This window comes from Fukomys damarensis, unplaced genomic scaffold (genome assembly GCF_012274545.1).
Source record: "Fukomys damarensis isolate Sample0158 unplaced genomic scaffold, DMR_v1.0_HiC HiC_scaffold_19, whole genome shotgun sequence".
Taxonomy (NCBI): Eukaryota; Metazoa; Chordata; class Mammalia; order Rodentia; family Bathyergidae; genus Fukomys; species Fukomys damarensis.
In genome coordinates this window covers 27,081,941-27,094,707 of record NW_022900931.1, presented here as the reverse complement: position 1 = coordinate 27,094,707, position 12,767 = coordinate 27,081,941, and the positions used below count along the sequence as shown (strand labels likewise).

Here is a 12,767-nt window from a genome sequence, read left to right as displayed (position 1 = left end):
GTGAGTGTGGGGTGTGAAATGTGAGTGTGTATGCGTGCAGTGTGCAGTGTGGAGTGTGGTTGAGTGTGTATGAGTGTGGAGTGTGTGTAGGTGTGGAATGTGTGTGTGTATGATGTGTGTGTAGAATGCATTTGTGAGTGTGTGGAGTGGATTGAGAAGTATGGGTGTGGGTGTGAGAGCGAGTGCACGGCCGGGCTCAGCGCCCTGGAGGGTGGAAGCTGCGGCCCTCGCGGTCACCGTTGGTCTCCGGAGTGGTCCTGTCCCCTGTCGGTCCTGCTCCAGCGTGAGGGATGCTGAGATGAGCAGTGGAGGGAGAGGGCGGACAGCTTCCCAGGGGAGCTCTCGGCCTTCTTTCTGCTCGTCTGGCCCAGAACGTCTCACAGTGACACGGCCTGGGGACCGAGCCCTAGCGCTGGGCTCCAGGGACCCGGATCCAGAGGGCCCGGCCTGACTGCTACAGGCAGGGCGAGCTCCCCCGTCCTCGGGGTCTCCGGAAGCGGGTAGGCCGGCTCCCTAGTGAGGAGCCACTGCGAGTGGATGCCTGACCCAGCCCTCCCTGCCTCAGAGCCCGGTCGGCTCACAGTCCAGGCACGCGGGCCACGGCCGCTGTAAGGCCCCTCTCCCGGGGTCGCTGCACCCTGCGGACCGTGCCAAGGGCAGGGCTGGCAGTGGGTCCTCTCCTCCCCTTCCCTGCCCAGGGTTTCTGAAGGGCCGCCTCCATGGACTGAGGGGCGTCTCCACCCAGAGAAGCTGACGCTGTGGTCCTAGCACAGCTCCGTGACGCCGCACTAGCTTGTCCTCCCCTCCCGGAGCTCCCTGGTCCCTGAGACCATTGAAGTCCTGTCTGCCTCTGTAGCTGCTCTCGGTGGTGATGAGGCCGAGGATCCCAAGCCGGCCTCGGTGGTGCATGGCTGTGCGGAGCTTTCTCCCCTCAACTCGAGTCTCCCAGGAGACCTCAAGCGAAGCCAACGGTAGGAGACACCCGGGTCCACAAGATGCTACCTGAGGCCACGGCGCCGGCAGCTGATGTGCGTAGCCCCGAGAAACCACACAGACTGGGCGGCCCTCCTCCCTGGGGACCCCTCTTTCTCCTGGGGGTTGAAGGACACACACGTGGGTGGGTCTCGCCTCCATTCTCGTCACGTACCTTCCCTTCCCGCGCTGTCCCTGTGTCCCTCGGAGCAGGCGAAACCCCCGGCACATGTGGCTTAGATTTCTTTCCCGGCTTGGCAGCCCCCACAGTTACAGGCAAAGGCTGGGTCCCTTGCTCTTGGGGTTTTGATGCATGTGCATCATCTTAAGTCCGGGTCGGAGGTGAGGCCCCGAGCGGGGGAGGCGGGGTGAGGTTTCCAGTGGAGACTTACAGTTCCTTTGGGCTGAGGACTCATACTGGATTCTGCGCGATCATTGCACTGTCATCTTTTAACTCATTTCTACAACTCTTCTTCCTTCGCAAAGCCTTTTGGAACTACAATCCCAGAGGGAGCTCAGGCTTGGACAGAACCTTTGCAGTCCACCTGCTAAGCCTTCTCGGGAGAAGACAGGCTCTGTCCCTCTTTCCCTTACTTTGGACTTTTGAGCTGCTGGTCAAAACCCCACTGAGACAGACTCTTACCAGACATGAGCCATCAGTTCTCAGTTTAGGGAAAGAACCTGTGCTCGCTTAAATCTTTCTGTTTCTTGAAAGATAAGCCTTCCTGGCCTTTCTTTTCCTGGAAGCTGAAGTCCCTGTGGCCAGGGGCCAAGGAGCACGTTCTTCCATTGTTTGGTCATACAGGAGGTTTGGACATTCTGTCCAAGTCAGACCCAGGCAATGGGATACTGCTGATGGGGTCATTTGTACCTGACATCTTAGAGCATCTTAAAAATTTTTAAAAACTGCTGTTTTTTATGAACAAGTTGACCTCAGATTTATTTATTTTTTAATTATTTTAAAATTTTTATTTTGTTCATTGTGAAAACGGGAAGATTCTACTAAGCACAGATATGCATGGACATCTGCCACAGCCCACTGACTGAGGGACTGTTACTGAGTTCCAGCACATGGATGGCGCTGTTCCTTCCACATGCGTGCATGTAGAGGCTCATTGGCTGCCTGGAAACCTGCCCAGCCCCCAGTTCTCTGCTCCCTGCCTCTCTCCCTACAAACAGACACATGGAGAAGACTTCCAGGATGGAGGCAGAGAACGGGGGGCACACCACAGTCTACATAGCTTGCCGAAGAGTGTGTCAAGGGTGGTGCCCAATTCACAATGAAACATGCTTGCAGCAGTATTGTTTCCACTGCCCTTGTCACACAGTGGTCCTGTAGCTGAGTTAACCATTCCCTCTCTGGTATTCATTCAGGTGGCTTCCATTGTAGCAATATTACTGGGTTACAGAAATCAATGCAGCCAACAACCTTCAAAACAGACCACTCTGAATATCGATGCTTTTTCTTAATTTCATGCCTAGAAGTAAAATGACCAGGTCAAAGGGAATAAGGCATCTTTACAGATCTGCACACGTCTTGCAGAGTTCTAGGAGGCCCTCGCTGAGAGGGGCGGTGAGAGGAAGACAGCTCTGGAAGTGGTAAAGAGGGGCTTGGAGAGCTCCTGATGCTAACTCGTTTCGTAGCAGGTGGCAGGTGCCCAAGAATGGACTTGAGCATCACATGGGAAAGCAGAAGCAGAGAAGAAACTCCACAGAGCTGTCCATCAAGTCCCTCAAGAAAGAGCAAGCTGGTTAGGGGTTGAAGCCTTAAAGCCCCAGCATCCTGAGGATTAGGAGCTCCCAGTCCCTGCCAAGATATTGGGCAGGATCTTGAAAACAGGACTTGGGAGCTTTGCCAGGATGTTGCTCCCTCCCACACTCTATAAGCCAGAGTTTCAGAGAGACTCTGCTTCTGGGAAGACAAAAGACCTGCAGCTTCCATGCACAGACTTGGATCCCACTTCCTTGGTTCTCGCCTTGTGAGCTGCTGCAGGGTCTCTGCACTTCTCCTCCTCCAGAAGCCTCTCTGAGTCCCCTTAATCCGGTCACCCAGCAGTGGGTGTTACACACTGCCAAACACTGGGCAGCCCTTGAGGGTTGGAAAAATGAGGAAGAAATGACTGCCGGGAAGTCCAGGAATCTACTGATAGATGTGAGTGTGTAAACTGACTCAAGATCACCAAAGTACAGTTGGTAACTCTTGTTTCTTTCACACCTATATTCTTAGAGTAATGCTTGGCAACTGTGGGTAGTTGAAGAATACCGGTGGAGTAAACACGTATCTGAGGAGTTGTCTCTCTGAAGTACACCATCACCTGCGGTATTTTTAAAAGCTTTATTCATGTATAAATATCTAATATAATCGATGTAGAAATGTATACGTAATTTATGCATTTTGAAATGTACTTGTTTAAGTGTACAGTTAAATGGTTTTCAGTGCATTGACAGAGCTATGCAGCCATCCCTGTAATCTGGATTTACGACATCATCAGCCCTGCAGAAAGCAGGGTCTTTCTCATAGGCACCCACCCCTAGCCCCCAGCACCAGGTCTTTGGGTTCCTGTCTGTGTTGTCCATACCTTTGTCCACAGTGTGTTTCATGTAAAAAGAAATCATGTGATACATGGCCTCTTTCCTATTTTTCTCCCTGAACCCGAGGCTTTTGACACTTATCCATATTACAGGGTCTATTTGGTCTTTGTCTTTTTAATTGTGAATAATGTTCCCCTATGCACAGAGAATTCTTTGTCCATCCATTTGTAGGGATTTGGGTTGTTTCCACTTTTTGGTTCCACTGAATAACACTTCTTCAATGAACATTCATGTACAAATCATATTGCAATAAAGGTTTTCATTTCTTTTGAAATTTCTGTGTCACCTTGGGGCAAAGACGAAGAAGGCATTTATGGAAGGGAGGGCTTTGCTCAGCTAGGCAAAGCTCAGAAGTTGCATTATGGGGTTCTTGAGCTGGGATCCTACTCGTCTGCTCCTAAGAGAGGCTCCGCTGTGAGACTCCTTCCCTCCTCCTTGCCTCTAAGGGACAGATGCTGCATGTGCTGGTTGTTTGTTGGTTTGTTTTTTTTCTTCTGTACCTGGTATTGAACTCAGGACCTTGTGCTTGTAAGGCAGGGGGCGGAAACACTGAGATAGCTACATCCCCAGCCCCTGAGTGTGTTGGCTTGATGCCTATTTTTTCACATTGTACATTGTGACTGCTTGGTCTTTATACTAGTCTTGTTACTGGGGGTTGAACCCAGGGCATTTACTCTGAGCAACACCCCTATCTCCTCCTTTTTTGAAAAAACAAAATCCTGTTAATTTGCCAGGGTTGTTTTCAAATAGCACTTGCTGGCCTCCTGCCCAGCCTCCCGAGTGCTGGGATTATAGCAGCTGCCACTGAATCAAGCTTGTCTTTATTCTTTATATTTAATGGCTGTTCCTTTTCTATAATAATAGTGAGTTTTAGCTACATCCTAATCAGTGGGCATGCAGTTTGTTCCAAAATATCTTTATAACTCTTAAAAATGCTCTAATGTACACAGACTTAATTGTTTTAAATATATATATCATTGAGTATTTTTATAGAATATGTGAAAATACTTTTTTGTGGTACTGGGAATTGAACTCAGAGCCTTCACAGTGAACTACATTCCCAGGCCTCATTTTATTTTCTATTTTGAGACAGCTTTCATTCAGTCACTGAGTTCTGCAGGCTGGACTGGAACTTGCGATCTTCCTGCCACAGCCTCCCAGAACCCCGGGATTCCAGACTGGCCTCCACACCCCACTGAAATCCTTCTTCAAAGAGCACTTAGAAGGCTTTCCTGAGTGCTAGCAATTGTTTCTGGGAAGCTAATCCAGTTCGCACTCCAGCACCGTGGTCGACAGGGTTTGGCTTTCACATTTCCAGTCAAAATGTCTTCTAAAATGTACTGATGGTGTCTTCTGGAGTGAGGCCACACCCTGGGATAGCTAAGGCCACTGGTCAAACTCACTCATTCACAGGCTGCTTGCAGTTTCCTTTGTGGGGCATCTGCATTGTCACGGGAGGTGTAAGGACTGCCCCGCCCTTCCCATTGCCTTTACCTGGCCTGCTCTGCCCAGCCTGGTGCTTTCTCCTCACTCACACTTTGGGCAGGTGCCTGGGAGTGGTAGCTGGGCCAGTGCACCTGCCTTCTCAGAAGGCCTGGAGGCCACTCCCATGGCATAGGAAATATCTTCTGCTGCCCACAGACTGCCAGGACGCAGAGAGGCTGACTCTACTGGCTTGGAAACCCACAGGCTTCCAGCTCTGCTGGATCGAGTTTTACGACAGGATGAAAGCGCAGGCTTTGGAGCTCCATGTTTGGCACTGGCATCCTTTATTGGAAGGGCCAGCATGGGGGTGGCAATGCCCAGCTGTTCTTCTTTCCCCTTAGAGTCAGAGCAAAGGAAGTGAGATCAAATTGTAATAGAAGGGATGCCAGTCAGACAAAAGAAGGAGCCCACGGCAGAGGCAGGTCATGGAGTGCTACACCCAAGGAAGTCTTTGATGCAGGGAGAGGTCTGGGCTTCCCTGGATCCCTGCCAGGCAGCCGGGGCCGGGCCTTGGACTGGCCTGATGTGAAAAGCCCTGGCTTAGTCTTGCGCACCCTGCTTCCTGCAGGCCCTTCTACCACCTGGCCATCTGCAGACCTTTCTTGGAACTATGAGACATAGCACCCTTTGGGTCTCTCTACTTCATCTTAGGATAAACGGTACCATCTGATGTTAGACAGCAAAGATGGAAAACGGTATCACTGAAGGCTGACTTTGCCTCAAGATCTGGGCTTGGGCTTTAAGATAGCAGACAAGGAAATTGAGGCACAAAGAGATCTGCCCTGTCCAAAGTCACACGTTAAATGGCAACTCTGATATCACCTTCCACATGTTTTGACTCCAGTGTTCCTCTCAACAGAACCACATAACGTGGAGGTAATAATAGGTGAGGGCATTTAATAGTATTAAATATTTACATTGAATGATTGACTACCAGACAGTTGCCTCTATGGTGTTGCCCTTTGGAATCTTCTGGAATCCATCTTCTTGACCCAAGAAGAGCAAGATTTGTACAGTTTTCCTGAGCCTGGACTTTATCTTAGGATTATCTATTGGCTTTTCATCCCTAACCTTCTTCTCCTCTCTTTCTCTTAACTCGTGATGGGGGTGGGTATTATGTGGGGGTGGGAGACATGGGTAGGAAATGGATGTCCTACTTATTAGCTGGAGGACTTGGGCAAGTTAGTAACTTTCTCTGTACTGCCCTTTCTTCATTTATCAAACAGAAACACATGTAGCACCTTTCTTAATTTCCATATATAGATTAAATAATTTAAAAGGGTTGGGCTGGGGATTTAGCTCAGTGGTTCTGTTACCCGCCTTGCAAGCACAAGGACATGAGTTCGATACCCAATACCAAAAAAATTTTTTTAAAGGGTTAAGCACTTGAAATAATAAGTTGTAAAATAGCTTTAACTTGCAGTATTGAGGTGAAAATAAAAATTTGCATATATGAGAAAAATAAAGCAGTATGCCTCACTAGCATCTCCTTCTCACCTTCCTGCCTTTTCTCCCCTAATTAGTATTTACTAAAAATCCACTGCATTGCAGTAGCTGGCTCAGTTTCATTGCGCCCTGACCCCAGTTCTATCTATTCTTTCTTGCCAGACCAGAGAGTGCTGGAGCATCTGTGTGGGCCATTAGCAGCGTTTTCACCAATAGTTGAAGACATCAAGAGACAGAGTTGACTGGCATGTCAGAAATGTAAGGAATTATAGGTCTGAGCTAACAGAGATGAGAAAACTGGGGCCCAAGATAAGAAATGCTGAGAGCTGCACAGCCTGTCAGTGGGAGCCACCCAAGCTGGTGGTTCCTGATGTCTCGTGCTGCCTTTCCCTAAGTTCTCCTAATTTTGCCCGAGCAGACTCCCAGTGAGTTATGATAGATTCCTCTCTGTCTCAGCATCTTGCATGACCCGTTGCACACGTGTGCTTCTGCCCAGCGTCTCTCCCACCCTTTTCCTAGAAAATTCTGTTCTCTGGCCTTGTTGTCAGGGGTGGGTGCTTGGGAGACACCTTGTACCCCCTACCAACACCTCCAGTCCTGGCATGCAGCTTTTGGGCATCCCCTGAGTCCTCAGGATGCTGCATGGCCTGGGAAGGGAGCTCTCTAGCATCCTCTGATCTGTGGCCATCTGGGACCAAGGACAAGACAATGGCCTGGTCTTGGACCTCAGCTGACCCCTCCTCCCTGTCTGTGGTCTGCTGACTCACAGGCAAACGTACAGCTACATCTCTGTAACCGGAGTGAAGGTTACAGCCTTCCCCGTCCTCAGAGCATTCTGGGCCGAGGGGAAGCCGTCCTTCTCACTCCTAGCTCTGTTTTTGGAATCACCGCCTTCTGAATTCTTAGACCATATGCATTAAACAAAGAGAAGCCTCGGCCCTGTCCAGCTCAGACACTTCCTAGCTGTGAGGCCCTCTATAAGGTCTTCACTGGCCTGGGCCTCAGGGAACCACTGGATATTTCTCCTGCCTCCCCACCTTGATCTGATGCAGTTTGCCCTTCCGCATTCGAGCCTTTGCCAGGCACTGACTGCTACCAACCGCATGTCCAGGACCCTGCCGAGAATGTGAGCAGGACTTCCCGGTGTGTTCGCTATAACGGGACCGATAGAAAGAGATGTGTGGGGTGCAGGGTAGCCAATGAGCGGGGCGCAGGCAGAGGCTGTGTTCCGAGGGTCTAGGCCGTCAATGTAGCAGCTGGAGGGTCCCAAGAGAGTCGGCTGGTGCTTGCATGCTGCTGGGCAGGAGGCACTGCTGCAGGATCCAGGGGTTCCTGGCCCCTTGTCATCCAGAAGCTTGGTCTAGTTGGGGATGACTCTGAAGCTGCCTCGGCAGGGAGTACAGGGCTCAGTGGTGGAGTGGGAATTCGAGGATGGTGCCGTTGGCCCTGCTCAGGGAGGGCAGAGTTGGGCTTTGTGAGCATCACAACAAGCAAGAGGCAGAGATTGATGAAGGACGGAGAATCGGCAGCCCTGGCCTTGGTGCTCGTGTCAGCTCTCTACACATTTCTTATTTGCCCACCTTCCCTGCAGGATCTTGGGCTCTAAACTCCAAGGCTGGGATGAGGTTCGAAGGAGGGCATGACGTTAGCACCAGCCACAGACCAGGACGATTGTGCAAGCTTTGTGGTCCTAGAGAGTTGTTTTCCCCAGTCGCTTCACTGATGGACCAAGGTTCAGAATGGTGCCCAGCTTCCCGGGGATCTAAGGAAAGAGAAAGGGGCAGGCTGACCAGCTGTGGCCAGGGAGATGAGGCCTTAGGAAACAGAATGAGATCGTGAGGGTCCCAGGGCTGCGCCCAGGTGAGGAGGGAGACAGGGCAGCAGGGGACAGGGAGGGCCGTGACCTTTCTGAGCCCCTCCTTGGGTCTCCTGGGAAACAGCTGCTCCAGCTGTGCCACTGCAGAGGCAGAATCTGTCCAGGAGGGGAAAGGAGAGGACACAGGTGTGCACGGGCCTCTCTGTGTCCATTGCATGGCGGACACTGGGTTCCTCTGGGGCAGTTTCTCCAGGTGAGGACTTGGTCCAGCAGCAAATCCTTTGGTGATAGCCTGCCTCAGCCTCCCCGGGAACCCTGGCTTCCATCCCTACCCACAACCCTGCTCGTGACTGGACAGCAGGAGGTGGCGTGAGCAGGCTTTGCTTCATCAGTTAGTTTTGTGACTGAGCCTGCACACCGGAGGGGAGATGTAATTTGGGTGCACTTAGAACTTCATTCTCCTCCGAGTTCTTCACCCTGTTCTTTCCTTCCTTGTCTGGAGATGGAACAAACACATGAGCACCTGGCTAGTTTTATGTTCAGTAAGAGCCAGGAGGGGAAGAGACTGGACCAAAGTGAGCACGAGTGTGTGAGTGAGGAGGAGGTGGCGCTGCCCTCCAACTGCGTCCCCTGGGGTACCCAGCCTCCATCTCTCTTCTGGTTTCCTCTGTCCCTTCTGCCCACTCTGCACCCGGGATGAAGAACACACCTTTCAGCTGCGATGCTGGCACCAGGGAGCAGGATTCTGGCCACCAGTCTTCTCATTGGAGGCCCAGGGCCAAACCATTGTTTCCTGTCTTTCCAGAGACAGAGGTGACAACTGAGCCTGGGCTCTGTTAGAGTGGCTTGTTCCTGCCAGGAGCACTGACTCGGCCTCAGTGAGTGAGAAAGGAACTTAGAGGGCAGAACCTCTGCAGAGTCAGGATTGGAATGGAACTCTAAAAATGACAGGGGAGTCAGACTTGGTAATGCACACCTGTAGTCCCAGCTCTCGGGAAGCTGAGGCAGGAGCATCACCATGAGTTCAAGGACAGCCTGGGCTACATCATAAAACTCCATTTCACCAAACCCAAACAAACAAACAAACAAAAAAAAAACAGAAGACGGTTACAAGCTCTTATAAGGGGAAGAGAGAAAGAAAGGGGAACTTGACATTTCCTACCTGTCTGGCCCCACTTTTCCTGCTCTTTGCATTTTCTTATCACTTTCAAAGCTAGGTGGTTTTATGCCCATTCTAGAGATGAGGAGACTGAGACTCAGGGATATTTTTGGATCTGCCCAAGACTCTATATTCACCAGCAGCCTCTGCAAAGCCCAAGTTCTTGTGTTCTGCCTTCTCTTCCAGGACGCTGCGCTCACAGCCACCTTTGCGCAGTTGGTGCTGCCCCTGAGGTCACACAGGGACTCAGCAGCCATGGTCTCCGAGAAAACCCAGAGGCCAGCTGGGCTCCGAACTCTCCACCTCAGGGGCAGCACAGGGTTGGAAGGGAGGTTCTGGGTAGAGTTCAGGAAAATGGTGAAAAATGGTAAAAGGAGGAGCCAAGAGCTGAAGCTGAGTAAGGTGGGACCATGGGTGAGGGGGCGGCTGCTGGATCAGAGCCCTGGGCAGTGCAGGGCCCTGTGGGCAGTGGGCACATTCAGGGCTGCTCCCACAGATGCCAGGCAAATTGTGCCTGCAAAGGCCAATTTAGAGCAAAAAGGCTGCAGCTCGTTTCCTGGGAGGCTTGTGAAATTTAAACAGTTCAGTGCCAAGGAATCTCACTGGAGGCAAAGGAGAGAAAAGGGGTCTCTTTTCGGGCCTGGGACTGTGGAAGTCTGAGAGCTGAGGGGCAAGAAGTGCTCATTGCTCAGTTCAGGTAACATGAAATTGCTTTGCTCTCTTCTAGAGGCATTAGGTGCCTGAATGGGACAGCCATAAATAGAGAGGAACGCTTGTGTAAACAAAAGAAGCAGAAAGAGGTTGTCAGAGAGTAAACTAAATATACAGCCTCAGCTCACAGTCACCATGAGGGCTGCAGTCCTTTTTCAGAGAGGGGTGTGCAGAGGCACACAGGGTGCCATTTAGAGACAGAGGCTGCCCATAACGGTGGCCACAGCAGGGTGCCAGCCCCTGCACAATGCAGTGGCCCTTGGTAGTTTTCTTACCTCACAGGGAAGAAAACAAGAGAGAAAGAAAGCACATGGGAGGTTTCACGTGTGCTTGGCCATGCACCCTCCTGCTCTGACCATTTCTCTAACCACGCGGTCTCTAAGGCTCAGTTAAGACACCTGCTGCCTGGATCCGCCCTCAGGATATACACGTTGTTCGCTCCACTCCCGCCAAGCGTGGGAGCCACCACATTGGTTCTTCGGCTGCCTTTCTGCCCTGGTAACCACGCTCCCAGCTCCTTCTGGACACGGCCAAGGCTGGTGTTAGTGAGATAGTCAAGTGCGTACAAAGGGCTCCATTGATCGCTGACCCAAGGATGTGTGAACTGGGACCCCGGGGGAGAGGGGTTTTTTAGACACAGGGGGAGTTTCTTTTTAGTGATAAGTTTGCTGGGAAACTGAGCCAGGTCTCTTGACGTCTTGCTCACAGGCAGGAGGAAGACAGTTATACCTCTGAAGCACTCTCTCTCTCTCTCTCTCTCCCTCCTTCTGGCTTCTTTCAGGGAAGGTCTCTGTAGTTATTCTATTATAATTTTATCCAGATTTCTCCAGACTCCAGGTGATCTTCTCTAGGGCATCAGTCCTTGACTATTTCCTCCTGAGAAAAGAGGAGCGTGTCTCTTCCACAATGAGGAGATTTATAGTTCAAACAAGAAATGACAGATCCCTGGACTTTTTAAATGTGTGTCTCCCAGAAGGGGGCAGCATCTCCCTGATGTTTCTTTCCTCTGGCTGTAAAACCCTTTCCCCAGCAATCTTAAAAGAAATGGTAGATCCAGGGGCTCCCACAGGTTCCCTGGGGAATGGGAATGGGAACAAGTTGCCCAGGGTGCTAGAAAACAGGTATCTTCAGGAGTCTATTTGCCCACAGTGGCCCCAGAACCCAGTCGTATCAGAAGGCACCAAACGGCACAAGTCCTAAATTCTGGGGAACCCAGCAGAATTTTCTTTCCCTGCAGCCTGAAAAGTGCTAGGTCAGAGTCACAGCTTGTAGAAAAGGGGCTGTATGGGTGGAGAATGTTGCCTTGCCTTCCCTCATCTGCATGTGGCTATGTGTGAGGCAGAGCCCTAGGGACGGTGACTTGCTCGGTGGCCCAGCTAGCTGGAGGACGACTGGCACTGAAGTCTGCTTGTCCGTGACTGACAAGCTCTGGGTCAATTTCATTCCTTCCCACAGCTGGTTCCACAGTCAGTACTCATTCTCAGCAACGAGAGATCTCGGAGGTCACTGGTCCACTGACTTTGTCATCATTGGTCAATCAAATGAGAAGGCAGATGCAAAGGCCTCGGGGTTGAAGAGATGCATGGAACTCCAGTCAAGTAGGAAGTGGGCAGGGAGGATAGTGCCTGGGGACACGGTGTGCTCTGGTGCCGCCTGTGAGCTCCCTCCAGGTGGAACTGTCCCCTGTCACTACACTGGACCCAGCCCTGCCCTCACCTCCATGAGAGTCCAGATGCCTCAGCTCAGTTCTTGCTCCCAGAGAAACGGGGCCTAAACCAAGACAGCATCACACTCAGTGCTGGAAATGGTGCGGTCACTTGGTAAAGCCCTGATCCAGTCATCCACGTGCCGCCTGGCCAGTGCTCATGGTGTTCGCTTTCTTCCCCACCTCCTAAGGCACTGGGGTCACTGTGCGTATTGGGAAATCATCAGAGTCGCTTTCAAGCCTTATCAGCTGGGCCCTGCTCCCCAGCCCACTTGATCTGCACTTACCTCCTGTTGATCTTTGGATCAGCACTCAGGCTGCATTTCCTGGTCTTTGTGGTTTGTCAGACCTTCCAGGTTGCTGCAGCTTTGCTGGCCTGTGTGTGAAGATGAATTATGAGAGTTAAAGCTTCCAAACCCCTGGCGTGCTGGAGCCAACTGCTGTCATCACAGCTGACATGAAGACCGACCCTTGTCTGCGGGACAGAAGGGTGTTCCAAGAGCATTTCTGTCTTACTCCCTTGTGCACAATTCGGGAGGGACCATCTTCCACTCCTGACCAGTCTTTGGAGGGGTTTTAGCAACTCTCTGGTGTGTGACCCTCCGCTCCTGGGCTGCACTCTTGGTATGAGCTTCCGCACCAGCCCTGTGGCCAGTCTGCTGAGTAACCATCAGTGATCACTTTGTTCTGTGAGGCCCAGTCTCACCCATCTCCCATTGTGCATCTGGAAACAGAAAAAGTGATTTTTTTGGGGGGCAGGAAGTGCAGACAAGTTTTCACACTGAAAGTATAAAAGGAATGGGGCCAGAGAGTCAGCGATGTGTGCGTTCCTCAGGCCAGTGCGACAACCGGAGGGGTCGCCATACTGGATACGCAGCAGC

At 51.5% G+C, this 12,767-nt stretch overlaps 1 long non-coding RNA gene across 2 annotated transcripts in view; it reads right to left on the bottom strand.

Moving 5' to 3' along the window:
- The window catches only part of LOC104853581, an 11,140-nt gene extending 9,446 nt beyond the window's left edge, over window positions 1-1,694 (bottom strand). Inside the window, exons 1-2 of one of the 2 annotated variants that reach the window (XR_777828.1) lie at window positions 1,616-1,694; window positions 1,148-1,468 (exon numbers count right to left, since the gene is read on the bottom strand). This is a non-coding gene — a long non-coding RNA (uncharacterized LOC104853581). Of the gene's footprint in view, window positions 1-1,147 lie in introns of both variants that reach the window. The other variant, XR_002024947.1, reaches the window with a different exon arrangement.
- Window positions 1,695-12,767: the final 11,073 nt, after the last annotated feature.